This window comes from Pollicipes pollicipes, unplaced genomic scaffold (assembly GCF_011947565.3).
Source record: "Pollicipes pollicipes isolate AB1234 unplaced genomic scaffold, Ppol_2.1 Scaffold_6138;HRSCAF=7277_pilon_pilon_pilon, whole genome shotgun sequence".
Classification (NCBI taxonomy): domain Eukaryota; kingdom Metazoa; phylum Arthropoda; class Thecostraca; order Pollicipedomorpha; family Pollicipedidae; genus Pollicipes; species Pollicipes pollicipes.
In genome coordinates this window covers 29,108,272-29,123,521 of record NW_023596818.1, presented here as the reverse complement: position 1 = coordinate 29,123,521, position 15,250 = coordinate 29,108,272, and the positions used below count along the sequence as shown (strand labels likewise).

The window sequence follows — 15,250 nt, the reverse complement described above, 5'->3', positions numbered from 1 at the left end:
GCTTCGGGCGGGCGGACTGCAAGGTCGCCTGTCGCCCACAGCACTGCACGCAAGATGTGCGCGCCGGCGGCAGTCAGAGCCCTGGCACCACAACATGGAAAAATGGCCTGCTGTTGAACCCTCCGTCCAGAAGAATATGCTCGCCATTCGTTCACACCAAGACCTTACGCTCCACTTGCCGTGGCAGTATACGAAATGTTAATCCGAACGCTGAACGGTGGGGCGAGATGAGAGATGATAGGTGCGGTCTTAAGAAAATTTGAATTGTATGTAGCCGCTGCTGATACAGATGAGACGTTCTCACAATTTTGATTTCTCCATTTCTACACTCCAACTCTGGCACATTTCCGCCCTGCCGTCAAGCAGCCCGATCCAACTGTCCGACGCTCGCCGGTGTCCCGATCCAGCGGAGAGCACCTGCCGCCGTTAACAGGTGCTGAGCTGGGCGTGATGCCCGACCGCGCAGGCCACGCGCCGCCGGCGGCTGTGCTCCTCCCCTCCCCCCTCGCGCTTCCCGTGCAGCGACCCTCGCGCCTCGCCGGCCGAAAAAGGCCACGTTCTATCCGATCATGTGCATGGCCGCCCGCTTTCTGGAGCCGCGTGCCACCGGCGGGCGGTGGCAACTGGCCGGCGCCGGCAGCGAGAGGCGGCGGTGGCGCGCTCCGCCGCCCGGCCGGAGCTCAGCGGCGCCCGCCGGCCGGCGACGGCCGCCCCTCCGCGGCAGGGGCGGCTCCAGGAGTGCGCCAGGGAGGGCGCCGCCGACCGGACGACCGGCCGGCCCGGGGCGTCCCGGGGCGTCCCGGCGGCGGCGAGGCACTGTCAAGGCCTGGCGCTGCACGTTGACGCTGTGACGTGGCGTGTGACATCTGACGGGGACAGGTGTAGGCCTGCTGACGCGCCTGCCAGGGTGGCCACGCTCATTGACGCTGAGTAATGGCTCTGAGCGTGATGAAGTTCCGATCGGAGGGAGTCGGGCTGGCGGCGCGCGTGTGTGAAGGCTCGGCCGCGGCCCGGCGGGGGGTCGGCGCCGCGGCCGGCCGTGCCGGGCCGACCCTGTCCGGGTGACAATGGGGCCGGCCCGGACGCCGCCCACAGGGTGATGGAATGCCGCCCCGCGGCCCAGCCGACGTCAGCCGGCCGTGATGTCCGACCGTCGGATGAGTGACCCTGTGATGTCGGGACGCCCGATGTCGGATCCTCTGCTGTCGGGGCGCCTGATGCAGTAGCCTTCGGGCCAGTGCCGCCGGCTCGGGGCGATGTGGCCCCGCTGACGTCGGCTCCGTCCGATGTCGCTCCGCTGCCGCCGCCCTGCTGCGACTTCGGCCGGCTGACTGGCCAGCTCGCCGTGACGTCGGCCGCCATCCGCAGCGGGCCGGAGCAGAGGCGCAGTCGCCGCTCGGGCCGCGGTGACGGCGTCCGCGGGCCCTCCGCGGGTGTCCGCGGGCTTCGGCGGGCGTCGGCGGGTGTCCGCGGGCCTCGGCGGTCGTCCGCGGGCCTCGGCGGGGATCCGCGGGCCTCGGCGGGCGTCGGCGGGTGTCCGCGGGCCTCGGCGGGCGTCGGCGGGCGTCCGCGGGCCTCGGCGGGTGTCCGCGGGCCTCCGCGGGCCTCCGCGGGTGTCCGCGGGCCTCCGCGGGCCTCCGCGGGTGTCCGCGGGCCTCGGCGGGCGTCGGCGGGTGTCCGCGGGCCTCGGCGGGGGTCCGCGGGCCTCGGCGGGCGTCGGCGGGGGTCCGCGGGCCTCGGCGGGCCTCCGCGGGCCTCCGCGGGCGTGGCCTCGAGCGCCGCTGACGTGACCGCAGCCGAACGCGGGCGGATGGGACGCGAATCGCGGACCAAGGGATGTGCCGGACACAGCCCGGCACCGGCCAGATGGGCATAACAGCCCGGTCGTCTGGCCGACTGGAGGCGCGGGGGCGAGACCGGCAGGCGTTAGGGCGGCGATATTTGTGGATATTATTACCATCTAGCCTGCTCAGTGCACTCTGAACCCACAAACTAGCAAAGATGTACCACCCAGTTAAACGGACAATCATCCACCCTTTCATCAGACAGAACTGCGGAGGGCTTTACGCCGCACCTTGTGGCGGCACGGCCGGTCCGGGCTTGGGCTGACCACCAGCCCGTCGCCAGCTGGACTTCCCACGTCAGTCAGGCCAAACAATGCACCCGCCCCGGCGCTCGTACCCAGCGCCGCTGGATGGCGAGTCGAGCATCTTTCCCCCAGACAACGGAGGCGACAAAGACACGTACGTGATTCCGGGAAATGCTTTTGCGCTCCACACCCTTCACTTTGAGGTGACACAAAAAAGGGCACAATTTCCAACTCATGCACCCGGAACCTGTCCAAGTACCATGTTTGACATGCACCCTGATAAGGCGCAAAGACAGTTGTGGGTCGGAATGCCCACTTCAGCACGTCTATGCTCAGAAAGCTTACGTAGATTTATGCTTGTATCAAGGTTTTAAGACCTTGGATGATCTGTTTTTTGCAATGAAAATTTGGAAGTGATGGGGTTGACAACATGGGCTCTTACTGTTCTCAAAGTTTAATCAAATCAAGCTTCTGCCATAGCTGCAAGACAATCCGATTCGACTCTAGTCGGATATCCGTTGCGGTTGACCGCCAGCGGACGCTCAGCGGACGGTCAATGGTCAACAGCGGAGTACGTGTGCTCATTGATTTCGCGATGTTTCGAAAAGACGTGCCAAAATCTGAAGATTTGGATGTTTTTACACTGAAAGTGTTCCACATGTGTGTGAGATTTTAAACTGAAGTGGCCACTTTGAATATCAATTCACATATCACATATGGGTTCACTTCAACAATAATTCACAGCCCTGTCCTTATTTAGACCTAAGACCCGCCAGTTTCTTAGCTGCACTCCACGACAACGTCGTTCAAATATCCTGCCAGCCCATAGGCCATGCGGCGTTCAAGGCCAATAATTATAGTATCGTGGAGCCGCTTAGGTCAGGCCTCCGTGTGCGCGATTTCCTAATGTTGCGGACGTCCATTGGCTCTCCATGAATGTTGAACCAGTTGCACAGGGCTCAGTCACGATTGGTTGTTTGGATTAGCCCGTCTTGCACCGGGAATGACCATTTCAAGGTTGTGGGAGGAGGGGAAATGGCGGTAGGGCAGGACTAGACACGCCTGGGTCTAACCTCGAGCCCCGGGTCGCGCATGAACCCACCGGAGTGTGCGCTGGGGCCTCGTTTGGGGCCCCCCCCCCGAGGCGCGTCTCGGCCCGGATCGCGTGTTGTGCTACATTTTGTAAGAAGTTGGAGATTATGAGTTGTTATTACGGAAGTAAGACTTGTAATCGAATAACTTCCAAAAATGCCATAAGCAAGTATGTCAATGCAAGTAAACTCTGTAGACTCACGGGATAATATACAAGAACACCACGGGGGTGCCGAACACGAGCACTTAACGATATGTGGCTCAGTGAACACTTGCAGCACCGTGCTATCATCTCTCGGCAAATTCGAAGTACTTCAAGTGATAGCGTAGGGTGGCAATTTCGCATGTCTAGTTTGGCAGCGACTCTATGCCATACAAAGGTTCCATGACGCGCCCAAACAATGACAGGCAGCAGAAGAGCATATTGAGGAGCAGAAAAAGCTCTTGTCTGGAGTAGCCCTTTTCACTTTAAAGTATGCCAATAGGTATAAGCGAGCTTATTTCATCATATCTGATGCTTGGTTTAATATCGATAAATTTGTGTTTAGAACTGTCCTTTCCATGTGTTGAAACGCTTGGTCTAAGACTGGTGTCCGATTGCAATAACCTGTCCATACAGTTACAGTTGCAGGGTGCAGTTGAGTAAATTCCATTTCATTGAAATGTATGCACTTATGCTTGTGCTATGGACATTAATGTAGATGTTTTCAGTTTTATTGCGATTATTCTGCATGTTTTATTTGGTACAAATATGATTTTTCGTAATATTTTTTTGTCAACGTCGGGTCCCGAAACCTTAACTCAAATCATGTTTAGGCCTTCATGTTTCTGACCGTAGGCCTTCCGACTGATGTGCTCTTCATGCAGGCGTCATGTGCGCACGCCTTATGAAAGGGGACGTTCTGATAAAGGACACCAAAAATAGACCTCCTGAAAATAGACATCCTGGGCTAGTCCGGCGTCCACTCGGCCGTCTGCGGGCTGGCGTGTCCGGTCTCGGGTGGTCACAGCACGCCGCGCCACCGCCACTGGGCGACGGGTCGCTCGGACGTGACCAGCGAAGCGGACTACCGTCGTAGCCGGCACTGTCGGGGACAGACTCCCAGCGTCGCAGCCGGCACTGTCGGGGACAGACTCCCAGCGGGGCCGGCGCTGGGCGGGGATGACCCGCCGACGGCCCGCCCCGGACGTGCCCGGCTGGAGCCCAGCGGGCGCCGCGGCCGGCCGGCCCCCCGTCCTTCCCCGCGTGCCGCAGCGGCAAAAACATGGCCGCACCGCGCCGGACGGCCACCGCCGCCGACATATTGCGCGTTCTCGTTGGGACGTGGGGCGCGCCCGGTCGGCTGGTGTTAATTACTCGGGCCAGGAATGTGCTGCCGCCTGGGGTCAGGGCTCAATTAGCGGCGGCCGGTCACTGGGCTCGCTCCGGTCACTGGGCTCACTCAATGACCGGAGGTCACGGGATTTGGCGGTTTGACGTTGGCGTGCTCGGCGGCCGGCGGTGCTGGCAGTTTTAATTATTTCCCTGGTCCGTGTGTTGCCGTGCTGAATGAAGTTTGTACTGGATCGAGTGGGCATGCGTTGTGGCGGGGTTCGCAGGACGTCGAGCTGTTAGCGGGACATCGTGTTCGTGAGATGTTATGTGCCGTCCGTGCATCTACGCACCGTGTCACTGGACTTACCACTTAAACGACTGACCTCTGACCTCACCTCATAACTGACCTCACCCCGTTCGTGTTCACGCCCCCGACGTCAATGTTCTGTTGTTTCAAGTACTGTCGTACAAAGGAGGCACCTGTGAGTACCGTACGGGAAGCCGGACTCCTCTTGCTGTGGCCGGCCCGGGGTCCGGTCCCGACTGTAGCATGTTGCATGCGCTGCCGTTTGTCGCACCCCGCCCCGCGGCCGCGGCTCGATGGCGGCCGCGCGCCGGGGGCGGCCACACCATCATTAGGGTCACGCGCTGTCCCGCCGCCCCGCCGGCCCGCCGGCCACCGGCCTCGGGTTAGGGCCCGCCAGGCCCGGCTTGGCGGCGATGGTGCTGTCGGCAGCCGCCGGCCGACACTGGGATGCAGGCCATCGGCGTGACGTGCTCCAGCCGCACTGCTACGCGGAGAGCATGGGCAGATCACGACACATGCTCAACTGCTTTTGTAAACTGCGCACGACGCCAGCATGTGCCGTTATGTGTTGTAGTGGCTTTGTGGCGTCCGGGCAGAGTGCTTGCGCTGCTGCAGTTGCTAGATCATCAACGCGCAGGTGCTGACCACTAGCACCTTAAACAATGTTTGCTGGTCAGAGAGCCGCATGCGTAACTTCACATGCCATTTATGTGTCCCGGCGTGCCGTCTTTAAAGCAGCGAATGTGCTAATGTTTCATCAGCGCGCGGACACGAGCTCTGCACACCCTCCCCGTGAGCGCCGTCGTCCCCGGTGTCAGCGGGCGTCTGGCTGGCCCGGGCCGGTGCCGGAGACCGCCGGAGCAGGCTCCCGTGCCGCCGTCTCGCCGCTCTGTGGTGCCGGTGTCGGCCGGCGTGCCGTCGTCCGCGCGGCCCCCGCTGACCGGCGCCCCCGCCGTGTTCCAGACCAGGACAACCAGCGCATCATCATCCGCGTGGAGGACGACAACGACGAGAACCCGTACTTCATCAACCGGCCGCTGCCCATGCAGGCGGTGGTGAAGCTAAACGCGCCGCCCAACACGCCCGTGTTCACGCTGCAGGCGCGCGACCCGGACACCCACCACAACATCCACTACTTCCTCGTCAAGGACCGGAGTGAGTGGGTTGCCGCCGCGGCCGAGGCGCGGGAGATGGCGCGGCGCCGGGTCGAGCCCGAGCCGGCGGCGACCCTCCTTCCCGCCCGGCCAGTCACTCGCAGGGGTGTCGATTGGCTCGGGAGCCGTCGGGCGCCGGCCGGTGTGCGTCGCAATCGCCTCGGGACGCGCTGTCTCCGGCCGGGAGTCGGGAGGAGCTCGGCTGGTCCGGCTCCTCCGTCGTCCGGCCTCGGCCGTGACGTGTGGCCGCCTCTGAACGCCAGCGGACACCGCGGACTCCGTGGGACTCCGCCGAGTCCGGGCCGGATCGTTATCCGCATTCCTTGTGGATTGCACGGCGTGGACGCTGGGCCATTTTCATCCGGGCCATTTCCGCCGTGCAGAGCGTGGGGCCGGCCGCCGTCGCCGGCGTCCGCTGAGTAAATCGGCGTCATTTCGGCTCATCATGCCAGTCTTCAATTAGCCGATTCGGGCCTCCTCATTTGGGCGCGACGCGGCGCGACGGTGACGCATGGGCTCGTTAGTCGGCAGCCGGACGCCGGCGGCGGACGCGGCCGCTCGCACCGGTGGATTGTTGCCGCCGCCGGGCCGCGTTGTCATTGTTCGGGCTGGGGTGGGTCCGCGGGCCCGCGGGCGGGCGGAGCGTTCGCTCGTTGCGCGCCGGGCCGGCGACTGCGCGCGCCGGGCCGGGCCGGGTCGGCCCCGCCCGTCCGGCGGCGCCGCGCTGGCCCCAAGCGGCGCGACCGGCTGGCCGGCGCCGGCTCGCGACCCCCGTCGCCCCGGCCGTGCCCTGCGGGCGCCGGCGGAGGTCGCAGACACGCTGCCGTCGAGCACTGCGGCCGGTTTTCACTGTCGGTTCCCCGGGCGCTGCCGGCCCGTTCGCCGGTGTATTGATCGGGGCCGGCGAGCGGCCGGCGACACTCAGACAGAGCGGTTTGTGTTCGGCCGCCGCCGGAGTGCCCCCGGCGGACGGCGCTGCGGCGCCCAGCCCGGCTCAGCCGCCGCGCCGGTGTGATCGCCGACGAGAATCGCTCGGCTGCGGGATTGCGGTTCATCATGCTGAGATGGACACGGAATTGTTTCGGTTGTGGCGGCGCTCGGAAACTCCCGACCTTTGTTAGCCGGGAGCACCCCGTTGGGTTTGAATTGCTCGTATGTTTGATTTGGCCGGATGGAGTCTGCTCTTCGTTTTTTTTTGAAGCCTTATACGTTTCCTTATAAGGATTCGTTTTTATTCATAGACGACATGCTTGCTTGAAGGAAATTGATGCTGGTATCTTACCCAGGCGTTATATTGCATATTGAGATGGAAACGCCGGTATTTGTCGAGGCTGCTAGAGCCTACGACCACCGGACTTCTGTTGTATGGCCACTTCAATCAGCCAGCATTCCACTCACGTACAGAGAAGATTAGACCTAACCGTACCTGGCGACTGCCCGAACGGCACGTTTGATGGCCGCAGCAGCCGATAAGCTAATTAATTAACTTGGTAATCCGCAGGCCGAGGAGAATGATCAAGTGCGGCGGAGGGCGATCAGCTCGGCTCTCGCTGTTGTAGTCTGCAGTCGTAGCGACTCGTGAGCGATGGTTCCGTCAGCAGGACGCATCTGCAGCTCCGACCCGATCTGATCGAGCAATGCTGCAGCTCTGCAGCGCGGCGGGCGTCCACGTGCGGCCTCGCCGGTCCGGGGCTCGCCGCGGCGGCCGGACCGACACCGGTGACGGAGCCGGCGACAGTGCACTGGCGCTAGCCTGGTCCGATGGGAATTGTTGTCTGGTTGGGTCTGGTCAGGACTATCGCATGGCGTGATCCGCTCCATCGTGAAGTGGTTAGGTTCATTTTGAGCCGGTGTGGTTCGATCTGGTCTGGTCTAGTCTCTCCCGGTCCAGCCCTGGACCGGCTGCGGTCCGGTGCACCGACGCGGCGTCCGCAACGCGACAGCATGGACCGGCGGCCGCCGTCGTCCGCGGCCGGCTCTGCCAACGGCGGCGCTGGAGAGGTGGTCCGAACTCGACCTCCCCCGTGATCACTGAGAGACGGAGAGGGCAGGCGGGCGCTGAGAGACTGGCGTGGCTGGGCTCGGCTCGCTCGGATGGTGGGGCTCGGCGCTGGCGAATCGGCAGGCCTCTGGCAACGGTGCCGTGCCACTGCTGGAGTATATCGGCAGGCCTCTGGCGACGGTGCCGTGCCACTGCTGGAGTATATCGGCAGGCCTCTGGCGACGGTGCCGTGCCACTGCTGGAGTATATCGGCAGGCCTCTGGCGACGGTGCCGTGCCACTGCTGGAATGTATCGGCGTGCCATCACTGGATACCCGATTATCAAGTGGTACAAGATAATGGTTAATCGTGTGAATGAATGACCCGATCTGTCAGCCGATAAATCAATCAAGGCGATGTAATCGAGACCGGTTAACGTGTATCAGTCAATCTTAACAACGCGTCATTTCACCTATGCTCGGCCTTTTACGTCGCCTGAATGCGGCGGCGCGGGCCAATTCTCGGCGCGCGTGGCCCGCGTCTACTGCCCCCAGATGAGACGGATAAACCCGTGACGATCAGCGTGCGTGTGCCCGCCTCGTGCCGTACCTCGAGCGGCCGTCTCGGACGCTGACCGGCGCTCGTCCGTCGCGTCCCCAGCCGTGTGTGTGCCTGCCTCGTGCCGTACCTCGAGCGGCCGTCTCGGACGCTGACCAGCGCTCGTCCGTCGCGTCGCCAGCCGTGTGTGTGCCTGCCTCGTGCCGTACCTCGATCGGCCGTCTCGGACGCTGACCAGCGCTCGTCCGTCGCGTCCCCAGCCGTGTGTGTGCCTGCCTCGTGCCGTACCTCGATCGGCCGTCTCGGACGCTGACCAGCGCTCGTCCGTCGCGTCGCCAGCCGTGTGTGTGCCTGCCTCGTGCCGTACCTCGATCGGCCGTCTCGGACGCTGACCAGCGCTCGTCCGTCGCGTCGCCAGCCGTGTGTGTGCCTGCCTCGTGCCGTACCTCGATCGGCCGTCTCGGACGCTGACCAGCGCTCGTCCGTCGCGTCCCCAGCCGTGTGTGTGCCTGCCTCGTGCCGTACCTCGATCGGCCGTCTCGGACGCTGACCGGCGCTCGTCCGTCGCGTCCCCAGCCGTGTGTGTGCCTGCCTCGTGCCGTACCTCGATCGGCCGTCTCGGACGCTGACCAGCGCTCGTCCGTCGCGTCCCCAGCCGTGTGTGTGCCTGCCTCGTGCCGTACCTCGATCGGCCGTCTCGGACGCTGACCAGCGCTCGTCCGTCGCGTCCCCAGCCGGCGGCCGTTTCCAGGTGGACGAGCGTTCGGGTGTGGTGCGCACGCGCGGCGCCGAACCCTTCCAGCTGGACATGGAGTACGTGCTGTACGTGAAGGCCGAGGACCAGAACGGCCGCGACGCGCTCGGCAAGTTCCAGGCAACCGAGGAGGAACGGCTCAGCATCGTGGGTGGCAAACGGCAGCCGCAGTTCTACATGCCCGGCTACGAGGCCAAGATCTTCGAAAACCACCAGAAGGACACCAAGTTAGTGCCGCTGGCCGGAGCGCCGCGCGGGGTGTTCTGGGAGGGAAATGTTTGTTTGTGTCCGCCGCTGGCGGGAGCATTCGGTGCTGAGGCCGCAAGATGGACACGATCTGCATGTTGGACACGATCTGACGCCAAGGTCACATGTCTGCACCGTAGGTCATGTCGAGATGGTGGGACGCTAACCGCTGTATCCGATGGGCGAAGGTCTTATTCATATGCATACCCCCAGACGGCCAGTGATTGCTCTTCCGGTAGCTGTAATGACCGGTGCAATTGCGCTATCATCGTTTTGCGTACAAGCCCGGCCGTGGCGCTTTGATTATTGTTCCTGTCGGAACGGTCGCGCCCGGTGTTTGCTGTTACAACACGCCGGGCGGCGGTTCATCATACTGGCGGCGTGTGGCCGACGCCGGGAGCGGCTGCAGGTCGCTCGCCGAGGCGTGGCCCAGATCACCGCGGCCGGCCGCGCCGCCTCATGATGTAAATCAGACCTGGCAGTTTTTGCCGGCTGCGGGTGGCGCGGGCGTCGCAGGAATCGGCGCCGGGGGCCGAAAAACGGCCCACCTTTGCCTCGTGATTCTCCCCGCCGCTTTTTACGGCAGGCGCCGGCGATCCGGTGCGCTCCGGCGGCTTTTGATGGCGGTGGCGTCTGTTCCAGGCGGTCGGGGACTGAATAACGCCTCATTTGACCGGGTTGATTGCAGTCGGTGGGGTTTTTGCCGGGCGTGCGCGGCGAAGCTTGGGGCGCAGGCAGCCGGCGCTGCCCGGGCGCCGGCTGACCCAGTCTGGAGTGTATTCATCAGCGCGGCCGCCGTCACCGGTCGTGGCGCCGTGATCTACGGCGCCCGGCCGGGGTGGCCGAAGGTCGGCGGTGACGTGGCGCCGGTCGCCCCGCGGCGGTCACGTGACGCGACGCTCACCCCTCCGGCGCTGCCTGTCGCAGTGTCATCGCCGTCAAGGCCAAGTCATTCGCCGACCGCGAGATTCGCTACACGCTGAAGGCGCAGGGCCTGGGCGCCGGCACGTTCAACATCGGCCCCACTTCCGGCATCGTCAAGCTGGCCAAGGAGCTGGACTTCGAGGACGTGCGGCAGCCGCACATCTACTCGCTGGTGGTGACGGCCACCGAGGACTCGGGCGGCTTCTCCACGAGCGTCGAGGTGAGAGAGGCCGCTGACGCTGTCATCGCCGCTGCCGCTGCTGCTGCCTGCGCCGGGGCGACCGGGAAAAGCGGCGTGAAATGCCGGTCATTTTGATGCTGGGCGGATGGTGAATGGAAACTGACTTGCGCATATTGCGTGACGCACGTTATCCTGATGAACTTTCGAGGCTTTCGCAACTGTTCGCCGAAGTCAGCAGATAATGGACCAGGGTGACACTAACAGCATATTATTACGTCTGATGTTTTCATGCACGCCACAGGCAGGCTGTCGGAACGGAAGCAGCGCGGTCAACGTACACTATCGGCGTTAGTGACGCATACACCAGATCTCTCAGGTCAACGCTGCTCTTCGGCTGGCTGGGCTGTACCCACCCGCCGCCGCTGCTCTGGCGCCCACCTCCTCCGCTCCGGCCGGCCTGCCGCGGTCCCCATCCGCCGCTGCTCCTCTGGCGCCCACCTCCCTCGCTCCGACCGGCGTGCCGCGGTACCCATCCGCCGCTGCTCCATTGGTGCCCACCTCTCCCGCTCCGTCCCGGCCTGCCGCGGTACCGATCCGCCGCTGCTCCTCTGGCGCCCGCCTCCCTCGCTCCGGCCGGCGTGCCGCGGTACCCATCCGCCGCTGCTCCTCTGGTGCCCACCTCCCCCGCTCCGGCCCGGCCTGTCGCAGCATGCTCACCCCCTGACCTCCGCCTCCTCTCGCAGCTGACCATCAAGGTCATGGACGTCAACGACAACGCGCCGAAGTTCGAGCTGCCCGACTACCAGACGCACAACGTGCCGGAGGACATCCCGGTGGGCTCGGAGCTGCTGCGTGTCAAAGGCACGGACAGCGACAGCGGCACCAACGCCGACCTCTTCTACTCGGTCAGCGACGACCACTTCCGCGTCGACGACCAGGGCGCCATCTACAACAACCGCGTCCTGGACGCCGACAACAACAACGGCCTGTACCAGTTCCTGGTGACGGCCACCGACCGAGGTGTGTGCGGCGCCGCCGGCGACGGCAGCGTCGCTGGCGGACGCGTCGGCCGGCTGTAAACGGCTGGGACGCTGATGAGCAATGGTAGATGCCGCTGGCCAATGTCTGCCGTTGTTCAGGCGATGCTGGGTCGGTTTGTTTTTACTGGCAGCTCACTCGACGCTGCTGACCACGTTTTTACGCCCACGCAACACTTGTCATGTTCTAGCATCATAAGCTGGCTTTGTGTAGTAAGTTCGAAACTGGTTTGACCGTCGCCTGATCCGGTCTGAAATGAGTGTTCTGTGACGTATGGCAGAAATCCTGTTTGACATTTTTATCGTCATACCAGCCTCAGCCCACTTCCGCCGGCTCCCCATGCCAGGCGAGCCTCGCGTCCGAACCGTGCCCGCGGAGACGGCGCGGTCGCCGGACCCCACCTGCGCGCCTCGACCGGCCTGGTCCGGCCGACCGGCCGCCTGGCCGGCCGTCCCCACACTGTCCATTATTCACCGTTCGTCGGCCCGGCCGGCGGAACCGATCGGTGCCGCCGGAGCACGCGCGCCGCGACTCGTCCGGTCCAGCCCGGCCGCCGCCGCCGCCGCCGCCGCTGCCGTCGGCGGCGGCGATGACCGAGGTGTCGTCGATTGATCGGCGGGCGCGCGCGCCGCCGGCCGCGGGAGCGGTCCGCCCGGCGGCGGCGGCGGCGCGCACCGGGCGGACGCTGCCGCCGCCACGCCGCCGGCCGGCCGGCTGCCCCCCGGGCCGGTTTAATTAGCGGCGGCCGGCGGGCCGATCGCGGGCGCCGATACTGCGCACGTGGCGCGGCGCTCGTTGGCGTTTAAACGCGAGATGTGATGTGGGAGTCAATGCGCCGGGGTGGGTCGAAATGAGCGGGTGGCGCTTGTTATGACGCAGAGGACGTTGTTATGCCCGTGACGTCCTTGCGGGTAAATTATTGAGGGTCATTGATCGAAGTCAGATCATTACCAGGGCAGTGAAAACCATAATCGGCGACCGGCGGCGGTCTTTGACGTATTTGGATTTTGCAGCGCAAGGGGGTGGGGACGGCGCGCGGCACCAGTCAGGGCGGCGGGGATCGATGCAGTGTGGCGGGTGCGTGGGTGGCACGCAGTGCAAGGTAGCTCCCGACCTTCGCCGTAGAACATGGCCGTTTCGGACCGAAACACGGTTCTATTGATCTTTCGTAAGCGAGCATTCCTGGGAGGCCCAGGCCCACCCGAGCTGTCTGTTCGGTAATGGCTGAGCTGGGACCGCGCCGCGCTGAGCATGTTTGCACTTGGTGTGGTCCAGACGGCCCGAGAACCCAGCGCTCCGCCGGGTACGGGTCCCGCACCCTCGTGGGAGCACTTGGCGCGGGAACCCAGCGGCCCCGCTTGGACCCAACGAGCCCGCCGGTCAGGCCAGCCCAGCCGCTGCCCTCTGACCGTCCGACCCGCTGTTGGCCCCCACCGCTGGTGACGTTCTCAACCGCTTACTAAACCGAGCTCCGCCCGCGTGCTTCGAGCCCAGCCCTCCGCCGGACTTGACGATCCCATTCCCCCGCCAGATGCGAGCACTTGTCCTCTCCGCCGAACGTAACTCGCTGGCCCACCGTACCTTGCATCCCCCTCCAGCCGGGAGCGTCTCCGCTCTGCAGCGGGCGGCGCCCTCTCGCTACCCTGACGCCCGCCATGACGCCCGCTCTGTCCGGCCGCGGCAGGTGAGCCGGCCAAGACGGGCACGGCCACGGTGCGCGTCTACACCAAGAACAAGAACGACGAGGAGCCGCGCTTCACACAGCAGGTGTACACGCCGAACGTGGACGAGAACGCCGGCCCAAACGCGCTGGTCACCACCGTGGTGGCGTCGGACAAGGACGGCGACCCGCGTCAAGTACGGCTTCGCCAACGGCGCCAACACTTACGGCCAGTTCATGATCGAGGAGAACACGGGAGTCATCCGGCTGCGCAACGGCGCTATCGAGCTCGACCGCGACAAGTACGAGGTGAGCAACGGCGCTATCGAGCTCGACCGCGACAAGTACGAGGTGAGCAACGACGTTCGACCGCGACAGGCGTCAGATGGAGGGCGATGTTGTGATGTGAGGTGAGTAGCGAGACTGGAGGGGGAGGGGGAGGGGAGAGATTGCGGAGAGGAGCGAGTCTGGTGTGGAGAGCCGTCCTGGCGTGAGAAGCGCAGGGCTGGCCCTGTGGTGAGGCTGGACCGCGCCGAGCACGCCCGTTGGCACCGGATGCGTGCCCTGGCCTGCCGGGGGGGGGGGGGGGGGGGGGGATGAGACGGCCGTGTTTGAGTCCAGCCCCTTCCCCCGCCCTCGGAAGCGTCCCACGGCAGCCGCGGCAGCCGCACGCTGCGACGGCCCGGCCATCGACCGAGCCTCGCCAGCCATAATACCTGCCGTGAGGCCGGCTCCGTCGGCCCCCTCCCCCCCCTTCCCCCGCTTTAGTGTGCTCCGAGCCGCGTCCCGCCGGCCTCGTCTGGACCGACCCCGTCCCGCCGGCGGCGGCCGGCCGGCCCTCGTTTCGGGTCGCTGCCAGCGGTGCCCGGTTATGAACTGCCGCCGCCGTCGCGGACTCTTGCCGCTGCTCTGCGGGCGCGGCCGGGGACGCTGCACGACGGCGTCGCCGGTCGATGCGGCTGGGACACACGGGGAGTGGCGTTACGTGATCGCCGCAGCGGGCGCGCTGAAGCCCCGCGGCGCGGCGCCAGGCGGACCTGGCGGCGGCGTGCAACACTGGATATGCTCACTGGATGAGGTGGGGGAGGGGAGGGGAGGGAGTGCAGCTGGAAGCCGGCACCTGACTAACTCAATTAAGGTTGAGCAACTTCGCAGATGGCACTGGGCGCAGCATTGGTGTGGGCCGGAAGGCGAGTGGACTGAGAACTGCGGCTTCCAAGGGCGCTCCTGCTGCCAGCACCGGCTTGTCGCAAACTAGCTTAACTGCAACACTGATTTACGCCAAAGTACATTTGTGTTACGGCTAAGCCAGTGTCACTCACCTGACCTGACGGAACCATACGTGCCCTGCCATACCCTGATCTGCCCTTATATGACATTATGTGACCTGCTATGACCTTATCTGACCTGATCTGACTTGAAGTGGTCTGACCTGACCTGACCTGACCTGTGGTATCCGTCAGGTGAACGTGACGGCCACGGACGACGGCTCGTGCTGCGAAGGTGGCGGACGCACCATCCACACCAGCACCGCCGTGGTGGTTGTCTTCATCACCGACGTCAACGACAACAAGCCCGTGTTCAAGGAGTGCAAGACGTACCGGCCGCGCGTCGAGGAGTCGGCCTCCAACGGACGGTGAGTGACGTTCGTGCCGCCGCCGCCGCCGCCGCCACCCCCGCAGCGGCGAGAGCGCCGGCGACGTCACAGATCAGACATGGCCCTGCTGACCTTTGGAAACTCGGGCGGCGTGGGCTGCCTTGTCACTGCACGTCGTCATCTTGTCGGAGTCCAATGTCGGGACGGCCTCGCGTCTGTGACGTCGGCGTGGATTCTGCGACCTGCCGTCGGCGGCGTTGGCGGAATGGCGTCTCCCGCCGGGTCCCTGCTGCCGGCGGCCGCGGCGGGGAGGCGGCTGTAGATGGCGTCCTCCGACGGCTAACTGCCGTCGGC

The 15,250-nt window shown here is 64.8% G+C and overlaps 1 pseudogene; it reads left to right on the top strand.

The window, feature by feature from the left end:
* Positions 1-15,250, top strand: part of LOC119105544 (neural-cadherin-like) — a 39,708-nt pseudogene that overhangs the window by 11,230 nt on the left and 13,228 nt on the right.